General features: G+C 51.0%; 1 long non-coding RNA gene across 1 annotated transcript; it reads right to left on the bottom strand.

Annotated features, from left to right (window-relative positions):
* Positions 1–17,434: 17,434 nt before the first annotated feature.
* LOC123148103 (uncharacterized) lies at positions 17,435–18,395 on the bottom strand. Its single transcript, XR_006473648.1, has 3 exons — positions 18,336–18,395; positions 17,565–17,679; positions 17,435–17,490 (listed from the first exon to the last, which is right to left on the bottom strand). It is a non-coding gene; the product is annotated as an uncharacterized lncRNA (long non-coding RNA).
* Positions 18,396–19,670: the final 1,275 nt, after the last annotated feature.

The following is a 19,670-nucleotide window of genomic DNA, read 5'->3' as shown; positions in this document are numbered from 1 at the left end:
TCCAGCGATCCATTTATGGATTGGTGCAAGCATCTCGGAGTTGGAATATATGCTTTGATAGTGTGATCAAAGCATATGGTTTTATACAGACTTTTGGAGAAGCCGATATTTACAAGAAAGTGAGTGGGAACTTTGTAGCATTTCTAATATTATATGTGGATGACATATTGTTGATCAAAAATGATACTAAATTTCTGAATAGCATAAAAGGATACTTGAATAAGAACTTTTCAATGAAAGACCTCGCTGAAGCTAATTATATATTGGGCATAAAGATCTATAGAGATAGATCAAGACGCTTAATTGGACTTTCACAAAGCACATACCTTGATAAAGTTTCGAAGAAGTTCAAAATGGATCAAGCAAAGAAAGGGTTCTTGCCTGTGTTACAAGGTGTGAAGTTGAGTCAGACTCAATGCCCGACCACTGCAGAAGATAGATAGAAAATGAAAGTCATTCCCTATGCTTCAGCCATAGGTTCTATCATGTATGCAATGCTGTGTACCAGACCTGATGTGTGCCTTGCTATTAGTTTAGCAGGGAGGTACCAAAGTAATCCAAGAGTGGATCACCGGACATCGGTTAAGAACATCCTGAAATACCTGAAAAGTTCTAAGGATATGTTTCTCGTTTATGGAGGTGACAAACAGCTCGTCGTAAACGGTTATGTTGATGCAAGCTTTGACACTGATCTGGATGACTCTAAGTCACAAACCGGACACATATTTTTATTGAATGGTGGAGCTGTCAGTTGGTGCAGTTCTAAGCAAAGCAACGTGGCGGGATCTACGTGTGAAGCGGAATACATAGATGCTTCGGAAGCAGCAAATGAAGGAGTCTGAATGAAGGAGTTCATATCCGATCTAGGTGTCATACCTAGTGCATCGGGTCCAATGAAAATCTTTTGTGGAAATACTGGTGCAATTGCCTTAGCAAAGGAATCCATATTTCACAAGAGAACCAAGCACATCAAGAGACGCTTCAATTCCATCCGCGATCAAGTCAAGGAGGGAGACATAGAGATTTGCAAGATACATAAGGATCTGAATGTTGCAGACCCATTGACTAAGCCTCTCTCACGAGCAAAACATGATCAGCACCAAGACTCCATGGGTGTTAGAATCATTACAATGTAATCTAGATTATTGACTCTAGTGCAAGTGGGAGACTGAAGGAAATATGCCCTAGAGGCAATAATAAAGTTGTTATTTATATTTCCTTATATCATGATAAATGTTTATTATTCATGCTAGAATTGTATTAATCGGAAACTTAGTACATGTGTGAATACATAGACAAATAGAGTGTCACTAGTATGCCTCTACTTGACTAGCTCATTAATCAAAGATGGTTAAGTTTCCTAACCATAGACATGAGTTGTCATTTGATGAACGGGATCACATCATTAGAGAATGATGTGATGGACTTGACCCATTCGTTAGCTTAGCACTATGATCGTTTAGTTTATTGCTATTGCTTTCTTCATGACTTATACATGTTCCCATGACTATGAGATTATGCAACTCCCGAATACCAGAGGAACACTTCGTGTGCTATTAAACATCACAATGTAACTGGGTGACTATAAAGATGCTCTACATGTATCATCAATGGTGTTTGTTGAGTTGGCATAGATCGAGATTAGGATTTGTCACTCCGTGTATCGGAGAGGTATCTCTGGGCCCTCTCGGTAATGTACATCACTATAAGCCTTGCAAGCAATGTGACTACTGAGTTAGTTGCAGGATGTTGCATTACGGAACGACTAATGCACTACAAAAAAAGACACATCCGTGACATTTTGGGCCGAACGAATTTTTTTTCTGTCATACATATAACACTTCTATGATGATAGTTGTGACAAAACCCGGTATCATCATAGATGTGGTGGGCTCCTACTTCTATGACAAAAAATCATGATAGAAAATGGGATTTTCGTCCTGGGTGGGCCGGAGACGCAGCTGCTTGGGCCGTCCATGATGGAAAAAACCGTGGTAGAAGCGAGGGCGAGGAAAATTTCGGGGAGTTCCCGGTAATGGTGGGAGGTCGGGGGCCGAGCGATGCACGTTTCTCTCGTACACGTACGCGCGTGTGTGCGAGGCATTTGCCCTAACTGAACCCGAGCGAGGCGTTGGGCTCTAACTGAACCCGAGCGATTGCACTGCAGGCTACGCGTTACTGAACTCGAGCAATCGATCGATGGCTGTTAACTGAACCCGATCAAGCGATTCCTTCGCTACTGCTGCTAACTGAAGCCGATCGATTGGATGAATAGTGAGCGTTGCCGGGGGGTGTGGATGAACAGTGAGCGGTGGCATTGCCTTTAGATGAATAGGACCCCATGGTGTGGTGGAGGGCTGGATGAACAGTAGATGGTGGAGGGGTGCCCGTGGAGGGGTGGTTGAACAGGACCCCGTGGTGTGGAGGGCTGGATGAACAGTAGACGGTGGAGGGGTGCCCATGGAGGGGTGGTTGAATAGTAGCCAGCGGAGTAGCGCGCGGTGGAGGCTGGATGAACAGGAGCCCGTGGAGGCTGGAGGAGGTCGACGGTAGCCTGTGGAGGCTGGAGGAGGCCGACGGTGGAGATGAACAGTATCCCGTGGAGTCCCGTTTTGCGGTACGCCACACCCCTCCCGATGAACAGGACCCCCGTTTCGACCGTAGGAGGTCCGTTTCCTCTGTTTTGCGGTACGCTACACCCCTCCCAATCAACAGGACCCCCGTTTCGACCGTAGGAGGTCCGTTTCGTCCGTTTTGCGATACGCCACACCCCTCCCGATCAACAGGACCCCCGTTTCGATCGTAGGAGGTCTGTTTCGTCCGTTTTGCGATATGCCACACCCCTCCCGATCAACAGGACCCCCATTTCGACCGTAGGAGGTCCGTTTCCTCCGTTTTGTGGTACGCCACACCCCTCCCGATCAACAGGACCCTGTTCCGAATGTAGGAGGTCCGTTTCCTCCGTTTTGCGATACGCCAGGCCTCGTTTCCATCGCATGTTCTGTCCAAGCCCTCCCGATGAACACGACCACGCATTCCGTTTCGACCCAGCCGGTTGGCTCCCATGTGTTCCGTTGCCTCCCGATGAACACAATGCATTCCGTTGCCTCCCCATGAACACGACACATTCCGTTGCCTCCCCATGAACACGACGATGATGCTGTTTCTCCGTTCCGACCCAACCATGTACACGAGCCCAGGCCGTACGTATGCGCGAGTAGGCGTTCGAGACCCCGCCCATATGTACACATACGTGGCCATATTTTCTTTCTTGCACCCTGGCCGCTGTACGTACGTGTACATGCTACGTGCGCGCCTCTACTACGACACGTGCGCGCCTCTACATCCGCCAGTATATATGTACGTACACGTTCGCGACCAGAATGACAACGCTACATACGCTTCGACCAGGTGGGTCCCGACTGTCAGGCACTTCCTTGCGTGTGAAGATGTAGCTGATGGGTCCCAGCAATCAGGGGGGAAACGTATTTTTCATGAAATACGATGGCCCGTCCGGTGGGTCCCCGCTGTCAGGTGGAGGAATAATTATTTTGCACGTAATAAGGAGGCACTTCCTTGTTGTGGCCGTGGACACAGCTGTCAGCCTCTCCATGTACAGTCCACGTCTGATGGAAGCCGTTCCTTGACCACATTGACCATGCCGCGCCAAGAGCACCATGGCGGTGGACGACGGCGAGGCCTAGGAAGGGGACGACGCGGAGCCGGGGAAGACGCGGCAGTGGATGCCCACGCGTAGAGGAGTATGAGGGTTCACTGGTTCGGTGCGGTGTGAGGCTGCCGTCGCCGCAGAATAACAGGGGGTGTGGGTGAGTAGAGGTATGGCCTGGCCAGTGGTGGGAGTAGTAGGGGGCGGTGAGGCCTCCGCCGCATCGCAGCCGGCCACGGGAGGCAGGAGCACGAGGCACGACCGGCGCTGGTTTGGGTGGCTGGAGTAAGAAGACCAGAGGTTGAAGAAGCACTACGGCCGTTGGATGGACATCGTACGGTCACTGGAGCTAGAATCGTGCATATTGACTAAGTTGACAAAGCCCTCCATCCCCGTCAACTTAGTACGCCCACAAGTCAGCCTGCCACTATACTGGGTCCCAGCTAACAGGGGGAGTATTCATTTTTTTGTGTGTAATAAGGAAGCACTTCCTTGCGTGTGAAGATATAGCTGGTGGGTCCGAGCTGTCAGCGGCGGTAACGTTTTTTTCACGAAATACAGAGGCCCTTTTCGGTGGGTCCCTGATGTCAGGTGGAGGAATCATTATTTTGCGCATAAAAAGGAGGCATTTCCTTGCGTGCGGCCATGTACCCAGCTGTCGGCCTCTCCACATACAGTCCACTTCAGATGCATGTCGGTCGTTGACCACGTTGACCAGGCCACGCTGAGAGCACCAGGGCGGTGGACGACGGCGAGGCCTAGGAAGGGAACGACATGGAGGCAGGGAAGACTCGTCAGTTGTTTCCCACGAGGAGGGGAGTACGACTGTACGAGGGTTTACTGGTTCGTCTGCCGTCACCGGAGAATAACAGCAGGTGTGGGTGAGTAGAGGGATGGCTAGGCCAACGATGGGAGTACGGTGGGGCGGTGAGGCCTGGGCGGCAGCAGAGCTGGCCGCGGGGAGGAGGGAGCAGGCAGTCCCACCGGCGCTTGTTTGAGCGGCTAGAGCAGGAAGAGTAGAGATTGAAGAAGCACGACGGCCTTTGGATGGCCATCCAACAGTCACTGCTTGTGCGTCAACCTTTTTTTAGGAAAGCCTCAAATCTGTGGAAAATAGCATACAGGCCATCCGCCATTATTTCTAATAATTTACAGCCCATTTGCTAATTATTAAGGTTTTTTTGGAGCCCATATTATTTTTGTTAGCATTACAACCCATATTGTGGCCACGGTTAAAAAATTATACGAAATTTTGCATATTTCGGTGCGGTCCGAACTATTTTTAATCCCGAAATTTCGAGTCACATTCAAACTGATTTTAAAAATAAATGTATATCAATATAAAATCCAACAAATTCTCCACGCATAAAAATTAATGTAATTTAAAATCTCGAAATGAAAAAAAAGATATTTGAAACTAATTGCCGGTTTGATGTGTTTTAAAAATGTACAACCCATTTCTCATTACTGATGGGCCATTTTCTCGGCCAGCCAAATGAAAGCTCTCCTCGTCTTGAAAGATTTGCAGCCCAACAGGCCGGACAAAGCGACTTACTTGGCAAATCACAAAAAAACTAGGTTGTGGCGGTGGACCCAGCTGTCAGCCTCTCCACATACAGTACTCTTCCTATGGAATGTCATTGACCACGTTGACCACGCCGCGCCGAGAGCACCAAGGCGGTGGACGACGGCGAGGCCTAGGAAGGGGACGACGTGGAGCCGGGGAAGACGCGGCAGTGGATGTCCACGCGGAGAGGAGTACGAGGGTTCACTAGTTCGGCTGTGGTGTGAGGCTGCCGTCACCGCAGGGCCTGGCTAGCGGTGGGAGTAGTAGGGGGCGATGAGGCCTCAACGGCAGCACAGTCAGCCACTGGAGGCAGGAGCAGGTGGTCTCCCCGGCGCTGGTTTGGGCGGCTGGCGCAAGAAGAGCAGCGATTGAAGAAGCAGCAGGACCGTTCGATTCAAATCCAACGGTTACTGCTGCTAGAATCGTTTGTTGACTAAGTTGACAAGCCCTGCGTACGCGTCAACTTAATAGGCCCATAGGTCAGCCTCCCAACCGGTTCGCCCCAGATGTCAGTGGGAGGAATCATTTTTTTCGCGTAATAAGGAGGCAGTTGATTGCGTGCGGCCAGGCCAGCGGAGGGAGTAGGGTGGGCCGGGGAAGCCTGCGCAGCATCACAACGGGCCACAAGAGGAGGGAGCAGGAAGTCCCGCCGGCGCTAGTTTAGGCGGCTGGAGCAGGAAGATCAGAGATTGAAGAAGCACGTCGGCCATTGGATGGACATCCAACAGTCACTGCTGCTAGAATCGTGTGTTCACTGACAAAGACTTGCGTAAACAAGTCAACCTCGAAATATGTGGCATGTACAGCCCATTTGCTATTATTTTTATAATTTTTACTCATTTTCTAATTCATATGGAATTTATTGCAGCCCGTTTTCCATTTTTAGAATTGTTGGCCATTTTCTGGTCAGTACGAGGGTCAAAAAATTAACTAAATATGTGGGAAATTTTGAAAAAAAATCGCAAATTTTTGCTGGGGAACGAAATATTCTTAATCCGAAAATTAATAGCCATACTAAAACAAATTTAAAAATAAATTAGTACTATGTCATGTTAAATCCAATGAAATACGTATAAGATATCAGTGAAGAACAAAAACAAAAAAAGAAACTTATATCCCATTTGCTATAATTTTTTTGGAATTTTCAACCCCTTTTGATACACAGTAAGCAGGCCAGAAGAGTGAAGACGCAGCTCTCTCTTCCAAACCAAACATCAGCCATCATTACAAAAGGGCTACCAAAAAAGAACAAGTATATGCATAAAACTAAATAAAGATCCTACTACACCAAGTGTACGCATCTAACTAACTGGCTCAGTTAGACGTTACTATCTATTAAGCTGTGGAGATTGGCTGACGGCTTGAACCAGATGGATGCCTGACGGGGGAAACTCCAGCCAGCAGGTCGAAGTCTGATACTTGCGACCCTCTCTCCTACTTTGGGCTGTAGAGCGTGGCGGCACATATCAGGGTATGGTGCATGCGGAGACGCATGGTACGCTGTGTACACACAGTTTTACCTGATGAATGAAACCGCGCTGCCATCACGATCCTTGCCATCGGTTATCTCCTGGTTAATCGGATAATTCAGTCCGACAAAGAGAGAGCATGTACCAAGGCTACTTACCAGCCTCCAGTCAAAAATTCCTGAAGGCCCAGAGAAGCTGGGATCCTGCTCAAAGACCTTGCAGTGACTGTGATTGTATTCCGCGAAACAACATGTCCGGTACGTGCGAACGATCATCAATATTTCGCCGTGGTCTGATCGAGCCAGGAACCACCTGCAACTGCCATGCCGCTTTTCTTTGAAAGGTTCTGGGATTAGGAAGGGTAGGGACACCAGGTGGCCTACAACATCATATCAAGTTGGAGTCAAAAAAAGGGCTCTTGCTTTAGTCAATCTTAAGAACAGCATGTTATGAGCATGAATATTTTTTCAGCAAATGTTGACAGTAATATAAGCAAGCCATCATGATATCATAGGAAAGTAACATACTACTGTAACAGCCGTTTGTAGCGATGACTAGAGTAGGCCAGCAATACGTCCAGCCATAGAAGGAGTCGACAGCGTAAATGAAGCCCTTGTGTTCAATGGCATCAGAGATCCATGGAGGATGTATGATCCTGCGATGGACGTGCATATTTATCCACTTACCGCAGTGACCTGTCAGATAGGCGAGACCGCGGTTGAAGAACGCAATTAGCCTGAAGTCTTTATAATTTGCAGATCTTGTGGGCACTTGGCAGATTACAACCTTGAGAAAATCAAACTTGGTATCATGTTGGCTACTATAAGATTCCGAGTATTCTGGGCCGCGGTGCCAAAGCAATGCAGTGTTAACTGATGGGGTTATGTACCTAGGGTAGGGTCACGGACCTGTCCCAAGTAACTTACCCTAGGACATCCCTAGAAGAAGTCGCCTTCCAGTCGACCAACGAGGACACACTCGACCAACGAGGACACACTCGACTGGCCTGAAGGACTCGACCACGAAGACTCACTCGACCACCAGGAGGTCAAGAGGTACTCTGCACCGCAACGGTCTGTAATTAAGTAGACTTTATGATAGTAAAGGCACTTTATGTGGGGCGTTACCAGTAACGCCCCAGACTTAACTCACCTTAAACCTTCTCCTACGTGGGCTGGCTGGGGTCCTGGCGCACTCTATATAAGCCACCCCCCTCCACAGGCAGAAGGGTTCGGCACCTTGTAATCCATACATTCATAATCCACTCGACCGCCTCTGGGCTCCGAGACGTAGGGCTGTTACTTCTTCCGAGAAGGGCCTGAACTCGTACATCTTTTGTGCTTACAACCTCTCCATAGCTAGGACCTTGCCTCTCCATACCTACCCCCACTCTACTGTCAGGCTTAGAACCACGACAGTTGGCGCCCACCTTGGGGCAGGTGTTTTAGCGATTTTGTGGAGAAGTTGCGATTCTTCCGAGTATTTTCATCATGGTGTCTGCTGGAGTTTTGATCGAGGGTCAAGAGATCCGTCTCGGCACTCTCACCTTCATCGCCGACGACTCCGCATGGCTCCAAGAGGCTCCACTCGACGTGGATGCGCTCCCCGTCCGCGGTGCGACGCATTTTCGCGCATGTGTCCGCGGCGTTCTGCTGCGGCAACCATCAACCCAGTATCGGTCGGCTCCTCCGTCTTCCACCCTCCCAGTCTCCCGCCAGCGCAAGCGCTCAGGCCGGTCGAGGCTTCAGCGATGGGTGAGTCACGCGGTGGCTCGTCAGTCGACCACTACACAAGTTGCGGCAATCGAGCCCAACGAATCTCTCTACGGCTTGTTCGATCAGTCGACTGGCTCCAGAGAGACTGCATCCGAGTGCGGAAGCAGTGATCCAGCGGCGGAAATCTTGATGGTCGACGGGCCCCACAGCCCTCCTGGCTTCGCCCGTGGTGGTGGAGCAGGTGACGGCAGCGACCCTGCTCGAGGCTACGAAGAGTACCAGCCCGAGCCACTCGATTCTCTGCAAAGAGAAGAGCTTCGCCGCAGGAACGAGGACCCCCTGCGTATTCCCATCGCAGGAGAAACCCCCGAGGCTCGTGCCTTGGAGGAGGCGCGTCTGGCCAATTTGGCCGAGCGCACTCGACTGGAGAACCTTCAGCGAGCACTCGACGAGCGCGCGCGGCAACGAGTTCCCGACACCAGTCGACGTCAACTCTTCCCGCCGACTCAGGTATATCGAACCCCAATTCAGAATTTAGCAGCTGCGACCCGTATAGCAGAGTCCATTCAGCCTTCGCAGTCAGAAGCTGGCAGAGGTTTGCTGCAAATCAGGGATCTGCTCCGGGCAGCAGGAGATCAGAATTCAGCCGTGTCTCAGTCGCGCCACAGAATTCACAGTCGATCTGTCACTGTGAATACGGTTCAGTCGGCTCACAGCCCCAGATCGCCTCTGCGGCGCGAAGGGCGTGAGTATCGGCGAGATCAATATGGCGACAGGCTCGACCGAGATGATAGGCATCGAGTGCCCTATTCCCCTCCGAGGGGTGGGTCTTACGCTCCTCGGCAGCCAGATGATAGGTGTCAGTACAGTACAGGGCGTAGAGTTCCAGTTGACCCCAGGGAGCCAGGCTTCGACGCGCGATCCATTATCGTGCAAGGGTTGGTCGACCGGAACAGAGCCCATCGTGGTGCACTCGACAGAGAAGTGCCCACGAGCAGTCGAGTACATGTTTCTGGTCCTGAATGTTTCAGCAGAGCTATCAGAGCCGCTGTTATTCCCCCCAATTTCAGGTTGGCAACAGGAGTCAGCAAGTTCACTGGTGAGTCTAAGCCTGAAACCTGGCTTGAAGATTACCGAGTGGCAGTTCAGATCGGTGGTGGGAACGACGAGGTGGCCATGAAGCATTTGCCCCTCATGTTGGAAGGTTCTGCCAGGGCATGGTTGACCCAATTACCTCCTAGCAGTATTTACACTTGGGAAGATCTGTCCCGAGTGTTCGTCAGAACGTTCGAAGGGACTTGCAAGCGACCAGCGGGATTGACAGAGTTGCAAGTCTGCGTGCAGAAAACCAATGAGACTCTCAGAGAGTATATTCAGAGGTGGATCACTTTGCACCACACTGTGGAAAATGTCTCTGACCATCAGGCAGTATGCGCCTTCAAAGATGGTGTCAAGAACAGAGAACTGAGCTTGAAATTTGGTCGAACCGGTGACATGACCTTGAGTCGGATGATGGAGATTGCTACCAAGTACGCCAACGGCGAAGAAGAAGACCGACTCCGAAGCGGCAAGCACAAGCCGAGTCAGTCGGAAAAAGGAAATTCCAGTCGGAAACAGAAGCGGAAGGCTGAACCAGCAGCTCCTGGAGAGGCTCTGGCCGTGACTCAAGGAAAGTCTAAGGGGAAACCAAAAGGATCCTGGAACCCCAAGAAGGTGAAGGATAAAGAAGGGAACGACGTGATGGATATGCCGTGTCATATTCACACGAAGAAAGATGAAGAGGGGAATATCATTTACCCAAAGCACACCACTCGCCAATGTCGACTCCTGATCCAGCAGTTTCAGGGAAAACAGTCTAAGGACAAGGAGAAGGAGTCAGACAAAGCCGAAGACAAAGAGGACAGTGAGGGAGTATACCCGCATATCAACTCCACTCTAATGATCTTCGCAGATGTGGAAAGCAAAAGTCGACTGAAAGTAATTAACCGAGAGGTTAACATGGTTGCCCCAGCGAAGGCAAATTATCTGAAGTGGTCTCAAACACCCATCACATTCGACCAATCTGATCACCCAACTCATATTGCCACCCCTGGGAGGCAAGCTTTGGTGGTCGATCCAGTTGTCGAAGGCACTCGACTGACAAAGGTGCTGATGGACGGTGGAAGTGGGCTGAATCTGTTATATGCAGACACGCTGAAAGGTATGGGCATTCCGATGTCCCGATTGAGCACTAGTAACATGAGCTTCCATGGAGTTATACCAGGGAAGAAGGCTGAGTCTCTCGGCCAGATAGCTTTGGACGTAGTATTTGGCGATTCAAAGCATTTCCGCAAAGAAAAGTTGACGTTTGAGGTCGTGGATTTTCAAAGTGCATATCATGCCATTTTGGGGAGGCCAGCCTATGCACGGTTCATGGCTCGACCATGTTACGTGTACCTCAAATTGAAGATGCCCGGTCCCAAAGGTGTGATCACTGTCACCGGTGATAGGAAAAAGGCAGAGGAGTGCTTTCAGAAAGGCTCCAAAATTGCCGATTCCCAAGTGACAGCGGTCGAGTTCGAAGAATACAAGCAAAACACAGATCCGAGTGACTTGCTGCGATCCAAGAAGCCCGCCACAGAATCTGCATTCCAGTCGTCCGGTGAGACGAAGCCTGTTCACATTCACCCGACCGACCCCGAAGCAGCTCCGACCCGCATCTCCACAACACTCGACCCAAAATAGGAAGAAGCGCTCATCCAGTTCCTCCGTGAGAACTGGGACATTTTTGCATGGAAGCCCGCTGACATGCCAGGTGTTCCCAGGGGACTGGCTGAGCATCGCCTAAGAGTCGACAAGTCTGCAAAGCCAGTCAAAGAACATCTTCGGCGGTCCGCCGTCCAGAAGAGAAAGGCCATCGGTGAAGAAGTGGCTCGACTGTTGGCGGCAGGATTTATCCGAGAGATATTCCACTCCGAGTGGCTCGCTAATGTCGTCATGGTTCCTAAGAAGGACAAGTCGCTCCGAATGTGCATTGATTTCAAGCACATCAACCGGGCCTGCCCGAAAGACCACTTTCCCCTCCCTCGCATAGATCAAATTGTTGACTCGACCGCGGGATGCGAGAGGTTGTCTTTTTTAGATGCTTACTCCGGGTACCACCAGATCCGTCTGTATGGGCCCGATGAAGTAAAAACAGCTTTCATCACTCCATTCGGGTGCTTCTGCTATATCACCATGCCATTCGGCCTCAAGAATGCCGGAGCCACGTTTATGCGAATGATTCAGAAGTGTCTACTCACTCAAATCAGTCGGAATGTGGAAGCTTATATGGATGATATTGTTGTCAAGTCACGAAAAGGTTCCGACCTGCTCGCCGACCTCGCCGAAACATTTGCCAACCTCAGAAGGTATGATATCAAGCTCAATCCATCAAAGTGCACATTTGGAGTTCCTGGTGGCAAGTTACTCGGTTTTCTCGTTTCCGAACGGGGAATCGACGCCAACCCAGAAAAGATTGGCACTATTCTCCGAATGAAACGCCCTGTGCGAGTGCACGATGTCCAGAAGCTTACTGGATGCTTGGCTGCATTAAGTCGATTCATCTCGCGACTCGGTGAAAAGGCATTGCCTCTTTACCGACTGATGAAGAAGGCTGACAAGTTCGAGTGGACTCCAGAAGCTGATGCAGCGTTTGCCGAGCTAAAAGCTCTGCTCTCCACCCAGCCGGTGCTTGCTGCTCCAATCAGCAAAGAGCCTCTGTTGCTCTACATCGCAGCCACAGGACAAGTCGTCAGTACTGTGCTAACGGTCGAGCGGGAAGAAGAAGGAAAAGCTCTCAAAGTTCAGCGCCCAGTGTATTATTTGTCTGAAGTCTTGACTCCATCCAAGCAGAGATATCCTCATCCACAAAGAAGGTTGCTCATTATTTCTCTGACCATTCAATCACAGTCGTCAGCGACGCTCCACTATCAGAGATTTTGCACAACAGAGATGCAACTGGTCGAGTGGCCAAATGGGCGATTGAACTTCTTCCCCTTGATATCAAGTTTGAGGCAAAGAAAGCCATTAAGTCCCAGGCAATAGCAGATTTCCTCGCCTAGTGGATCGAACAGCAGCAGCCGACTGAAGTTCACTCGGAGCATTGGACCATGTTTTTCGATGGTTCTAAGATGTTGAATGGTTCCGGTGCTGGGGTTGTCCTGGTTTCCCCCAGAGGAGATAAGCTCAGATATGTGCTCCAGATTCACTTTGATTCCTCCAACAATGAGGCAGAATATGAGGCCCTCCTATATGGGTTGCGCATGGCCATTTCACTCGGCGTCCGTCGCCTAATGGTCTATGGTGACTCGGATTTAGTGGTCAATCAGGTGATGAAAGAGTGGGACGTGAGAAGCCCAGCCATGACTGGATACTGCAGTGCAGTGAGGAAGCTGGAGAAAAAGTTCGAGGGGTTGGAACTCCATCATATACCCGACTGAAAAATCAAGCAGCTGATGATCTAGCAAAGATAGGTTCAAGAGAGAAGCCATTCCGAGTGGTGTGTTCTTGGAGCATATACATACTCCGTCAGTCAAAGAAGATCCTTTCACCGAAGAAACTCCGCAGCCCAAGAGTGCCACAGATCCGACTGAAGTTGAAGTCCCAGCGGTGGTCGACTTGATCATGGAGGTTTTGGTAATCATTCCCGACTGGACGATTCCGTATGTCGCATATATCTTGAGGAAAGAGCTTCCGAAGGATGAGGAAGAGGCTCGATAGATCGTCCGTCGATCCAAGGCCTTCACTGTCATCAAAGGACAATTATACAGAGAGAGCGCGACTGGAGTCGGTCAGAAGTGCATAACACCAGAAGAAGGTCGACTCATCCTCAACGATATTCACTCGGGGACCTGTGGTCATCATGCGTCCTCTCGGACCATCGTGGCCAAAGCATACCGAGCCGGATTTTACTGGCCCAAGGCGAATGAGATGGCAAAAGAGATAGTAGATAAGTGCGAGGGATGTCAGTTCTACTCGAATATGTCGCACAAGCCTGCGTCAGCTTTGAAGACCATCCCACTCGTCTGGCCTTTTGCAGTTTGGGGGCTGGACATGATCGGTCCTTTGAGAACAGGACAAAGTGGCTTCACGCATGTACTGGTGGCAGTCGACAAGTTCACCAAGTGGATCGAGGCTAAACCAATCAAGAGCCTCGACACCGGTACTGCTGTTAGCTTCATCAGGGAACTAATATTCAGATATGGAGTCCCGCACAGCATCATTACGGATAATGGGTCGAACTTTGACTCAGAGGAATTCAGAACCTTCTGCAACTCCCAGGGCACACGGGTCGATTACGCATCAGTCGCCCATCCGCAGTCGAATGGACAAGCAGAGCGAGCTAATGGACTGATTCTCAAGGGACTGAAGCCGCGACTGATGCGTGATCTCAAACACGCGGCTGGAGCTTGGGTCGACGAACTTCCATCTGTACTCTGGGGACTACGGACCACGCCCAATCGGTCGACCGGAAGAACTCCATTCTTCTTGGTCTATGGAGCTGAAGCAGTCTTGCCGAGTGATCTTCTCCACAATGCTCCTCGAGTCGAAATCTACAACGAAGTAGAAGCCGAACAAGCGCGGCAGGACGCAGTCGACCTTTTAGAGGAAGAAAGGGAGATGGCTCTGATCCGGTCGACCATCTACCAACAAGATCTGCGCCGTTTCCACGCCCGAAATGTGAGAGGTCGAGCCTTCCAGGAAGGGGATTTGGTTCTCCGAGTGGATCAGCACAAACCACACAAACTTGCTCCTTCTTGGGAAGGCCCTTTCATCGTCACCAAGGTTCTCCACAACGGGGCATACCGTCTTTACAACGTCGAGCATAATATCGACGAGCCCCGAGCTTGGAACGCGGAGCTGCTCCGCCCGTTTTACACTTAAGTTTTATCACTCGGATGAGTTGCAATAAAGAACTTCTGTAATTCATGGGTTTAGAAATAATTGTGTCAGCACTTTTTATTTTTGTCCACATAAAAACTCCCCCTCAGTGGGTGGCTTAGCCGCGAATCCGTTTCGCCTAAGTTTATAAAAATCCTACCGAGTGGTAAGCCAGCCTTCCACTCGGTGGCTTAGCCGCGAATCCGTTTCGCCTAAGTTTATAAAAATCCTACCGAGTGGTAAGCCAGCCTTCCACTCGGGGGCTTAGCCGCGAATCCGTTTCGCCTAAGTTTATCAAAATCCTACCGAGTGGTAAGCCAGCCTTCCACTCGGAGGCTTAGCTGCAGCCTCGTGCTCGCCTAAGTTATAAAAATCCTACCGAGTGAAGAGCGATCCTCTCACTCGGGGGCTTAGCTGCAGTCCAAGCACTCGCCTAAGTTTATCAAAATCCTACCGAGTGGTGAGCCAGCCTTCCACTCGGAGGCTTAGCTGCAGCCTCGTGCTCGCCTAAGTTATAAAAATCCTACCGAGTGAAGAGCGATCCTCTCACTCGGGGGCTTAGCTGCAGTCCAAGCACTCGCCTAAGTTTATCAAAATCCTACCGAGTGGTAAGCCAGCCTTCCACTCGGAGGCTTAGCTGCAGCCTCGTGCTCGCCTAAGTTTATCAAAATCCTACCGAGTGGTGAGCCAGCCTTCCACTCGGAGGCTTAGCTGCAGCCTCGTGCTCGCCTAAGTTATAAAAATCCTACCGAGTGAAGAGCGATCCTCTCACTCGGGGGCTTAGCTGCAGTCCAAGCACTCGCCTAAGTTTATCAAAATCCTACCGAGTGGTGAGCCAGCCTTCCACTCGGAGGCTTAGCTGCAGCCTCGTGCTCGCCTAAGTTATAAAAATCCTACCGAGTGAAGAGCGATCCTCTCACTCGGGGGCTTAGCTGCAGTCCAAGCACTCGCCTAAGTTTATCAAAATCCTACCGAGTGGTGAGCCAGCCTTCCACTCGGAGGCTTAGCTGCAGCCTCGTGCTCGCCTAAGTTATAAAAATCCTACCGAGTGAAGAGCGATCCTCTCACTCGGGGGCTTAGCTGCAGTCCAAGCACTCGCCTAAGTTTATCAAAATCCTACCGAGTGGTAAGCCAGCCTTCCACTCGGAGGCTTAGCTGCAGCCTCGTGCTCGCCTAAGTTTATCAAAATCCTACCGAGTGGTGAGCCAGCCTTCCACTCGGAGGCTTAGCTGCAGCCTCGTGCTCGCCTAAGTTATAAAAATCCTACCGAGTGAAGAGCGATCCTCTCACTCGGGGGCTTAGCTGCAGTCCAAGCACTCGCCTAAGTTTATCAAAATCCTACCGAGTGGTGAGCCAGCCTTCCACTCGGAGGCTTAGCTGCAGCCTCGTGCTCGCCTAAGTTATAAAAATCCTACCGAGTGAAGAGCGATCCTCTCACTCGGGGGCTTAGCTGCAGTCCAAGCGCTCGCCTAAGTTTATCAAAATCCTACCGAGTGGGTAAGCCAGCCTTCCACTCGGAGGCTTAGCTGCAGCCTCGTGCTCGCCTAAGTTTATCAAAATCCTACCGAGTGGTGAGCCAGCCTTCCACTCGGAGGCTTAGCTGCAGCCTCGTGCTCGCCTAAGTTATAAAAATCCTACCGAGTGGTGAGCCAGCCTTCCACTCGGAGGCTTAGCTGCAGCCTCGTGCTCGCCTAAGTTATAAAAATCCTACCGAGTGAAGAGCGATCCTCTCACTCGGGGGCTTAGCTGCAGTCCAAGCGCTCGCCTAAGTTATAAAAATCCTACCGAGTGAAGAGCGATCCTCTCACTCGGGGGCTTAGCTGCAGTCCAAGCACTCGCCTAAGTTTATCAAAATCCTACCGAGTGGTGAGCCAGCCTTCCACTCGGAGGCTTAGCTGCAGCCTCGTGCTCGCCTAAGTTATAAAAATCCTACCGAGTGAAGAGCGATCCTCTCACTCGGGGGCTTAGTTGCAGTCCAAGCACTCGCCTAAGTTTATCAAAATCCTACCGAGTGGCAAGCCAGCCTTCCACTCGGAGGCTTAGCTGCAGTCCAAGCGCTCGCCTAAGTTACAAAAACCCTACCGAGTGAAGAGCGACCCTCTCACTCGGAGGCTTAGCTGCAGTCCAAGCGCTCACCTAAGCACAGGCACCTTGCTTTGAACCTGCAAAGGACATTTTGAGCCGAAGGCAATCATATTCAAGCGTCAAATTCAAGTTTGAATCGATGTCTAAGGGAACCGAAAGTGCTCAGGCGTCAAGCCTGTTAAAGTTTGTCGGATACAATTCCACTCGGCATACCGAGGCAAATTTAAAAGAGTCGAGCCAGAAGAAGTTTTTTACCCCTCCTGTGGAGGGCTGGAAGGTGCAACAAATTCATCAAGGTCAATTCCGTCGGCGATCCGAGTGGCAGCTGCAAGGAAAGTCTCCATAAAGGACCTGAAGTCGTGCTTCTTGGTATTGGCCACCCGAAGAGCCGCCAGCTTCTCCTCTCGTGCATCTTTGCAGTGGACTCGGGCCAGACACAGGGCGACATCTGCACCACACCGAGCCGAGGACTTCTTCCATTCCTGCACTCGACCAGGGATCGTGTTCAAGCGGGCCATTAGTGACTCAAGGTCATTCTGAAGTGTCTCCTCAGGCCAGAGCGTCGAGTCGATGCGAGATGTGGCAGCCTTCAGCCTTGCGAGATAATCCACGACAGCTGCAACGCGAGACTCCAGTCGGAAAATATCCATGGCAACCTCGTCATTCACCGGAGAATTGACAGGGTCAAGGTTTGGCTCCAGTCGGTTGGTTTCTTCTTCAAAGTTTTGACAAAATTCTGCAAGGGTGATCACTAAGTCAAGGGGATAGTCGAATGGAAGAAGCCACAGTTGGAAATATCTGTCAAACATGGAGGTTTACCTTCGAGCATAAGAAACAGCTTCTTGGCAAAGCCACTCAGGAAGGCCTCCAGTTCAGTCTTCTTCTCAGTCAATTTGCTGACTTGATCGGTCAAGGCAGCTTTGTCAGTTCTCAGTCGACTGACTTCTTTGTTGGCAATCCCAAGAGCAGTTTTCAGGTTGGTATTGTCTTGTTCGAGCTTGGTGACTGAAGCTAACTTCTCGTCAGCAAGCTTGATCTTCTCAGCTAGCTCAAGGTCTTTCTTCTGCTGGGCCTCCCTTACCTTACCTGCAAGACACAGCAAGATCAGATGTTGAAACAAGCAAGAGGAAAAGCAGTCGTCAAGGTCTCACCAAACATACCTTCAGTCTCCTCCTTTGCCTTTGTCAGCTTCTCCTGAACCAGCTTCAAGCTCAGCTCGACTTGAGTATGCTTCTGTTCCAGTTCTGAGTAGCGAGTCACAAGATCACAAGAGTTCTGCGAAGAACCAATCGACTAAATGTCAAAAATAATTCACTTCCGAGTGAAAAGGGAAAAACACACGTTTCTAAGACTACAGCCGAACACAAGCATTCGACCGTAGTCTCGGGGACTACACCCAGTGGGTGCACTCAGCGTGCCCCCACTAATCCTGTTGAAGACAAAGTCGACCAGTCGACCTCAAAAAAAAAACAGTGTGCAAGACGCATTCTCTAAGACTGTGATCAACTGCAAGAAGTCGACCACAGTCTCGGGGACCACACCCAGTGGGTGCACTCAGCGTGCCCCCACTGGTTTGCGAAATCCAGTCGACCAGTCGACTGACAAAAAGAGCGACATTATAAAGCCTAAGGCCGACTGCCAGCAATCGACCTTAGCCTTGGGGACTACACCCAGTGGGTGCACTCAGCGTGCCCCCACCGGTTTGCGAAATCCAGTCGACCAGTCGACTGATAAAAAGATTGACATTATAAAACCTAAGGCCGACTGCCAGCAATCGACCTTAGCCTTGGGGACTACACCCAGCGGGTGCACTCAGCGTGCCCCCGCTAACACGGAGTTTATTCGACACACCCAGTGGGTGACTAATATAAATCCCGGAAAAGAAAAGTTTTTGGTAGCATATCCAACAGAGCAAGCAGCAGTCGACTGACCTGGACATTGCTTTGGAGGGCAGAGCTGGCGTCATAAGCTGCCTGGCTCGCATCCCGGATGGTCTTCAGCTGCTCCATCATGAGTCCCGCCTGGCGTATTGCCTCCTTCGCAGCGCCAGCTTGGTCCTCTGGGACGTGGTGAGTCGTGAAGAGGGAGGGCGGCTGAGCACTCGTCAGTGGACTCGCGAAGGACACCGTGTGTCGAGTGGTGTTCCCTTCCTCCACAGTCAGAGTCTCAGGCGCCGTCGCATCCTGAGGCACCTTACTAGCGGGCGTTTTCCGACTCTTCCTGCGTGCCAGCAGTTCTTCATCCTCGTCGTCGTCAGGAAGATCGATAACAGTATGGGGCGGAACTGCGAAGAAGAATCAGGATCAGAAGTCGCGAGTTAATCGACTAAAAACGGTGTTGAGAATACAGTACCTGGGTTCGAAGTTGCCGCATCCTCCATCTCGTGGTCATCGGCCCGGGCCGAAGTCTCGGAGGTAGCAGCACTACAACTCCGAAGGATCAGTCGACTAACCTCAGTGTCGATCAAAGATAAAGTTCGCACAAGAATAAGAAAATATGAGCAACACAATTACCCTGAAATGGTGGGGATGGACACCTTCATCTTCGGCAGGAGCTTGGTCGGCTTCGATGAGGCCGCCCTGGGCTGCTTCGGCGCCTTTTCAGTCGGCACCGGAGAGGTGGTCCGGGGGCGCTTGGTCGATTGGGTGGCGGTCGCAACCCCCTTACCACGTTCGGTCGAAGGGTCGTGGACAAGCTTCGACCGCCTTTCTGAGCGCGGTGGAACGACCTCCTCTTCCTCTTCTTCCTCGTCCTCGATGTCATCTTCATCACCTTCATCATCATCATCGTCGTCATCATCCCCTGCAGCATCCGAGTCCCATTCCTCCTCTTCCTGGCTCTCGCCCCCGCTCGCCTCGCCCCCGCTCGCCTCGCCTTCCTCAGTCGAAGCTTGTGCCCCATTGGGCATCGAGTACAGCTCGGTGAAGGCCTAGCAGTCGCCCAAACAAGGATCAGTCGACCAGTCGACAGGGTTAGCAGAAATGAATACGACAAAGACACAATGGAAAGCAGAGCAAGTGTACCTTGTTTGGGATGCTGTTGTGGTCGAGTGGAGGAATCCTTCTGGCTCCGCGCGGGTTGTCCCTGTTTCCGGTAACGGCTGCCATCCATCTTTCCAGAGTGACATCGTCGACTTCTTCTGGATGGACTCTAGTCTCGTCTTCGGGCCCACAGTACAACCACATGCAGTGGCTCCTGAACTGGAGAGGCTGGATGCGACGCTTGAGGAAAACCTCCAGGAGGTCCATGCCTGTCACACCGTCCCG

Source organism: Triticum aestivum, chromosome 7A, assembly GCF_018294505.1.
Source record: "Triticum aestivum cultivar Chinese Spring chromosome 7A, IWGSC CS RefSeq v2.1, whole genome shotgun sequence".
In the NCBI taxonomy this organism is placed as follows: domain Eukaryota; kingdom Viridiplantae; phylum Streptophyta; class Magnoliopsida; order Poales; family Poaceae; genus Triticum; species Triticum aestivum.
Note: the sequence above shows the minus strand (reverse complement) of the source record. Positions and strands in the feature narration are given on the sequence as shown.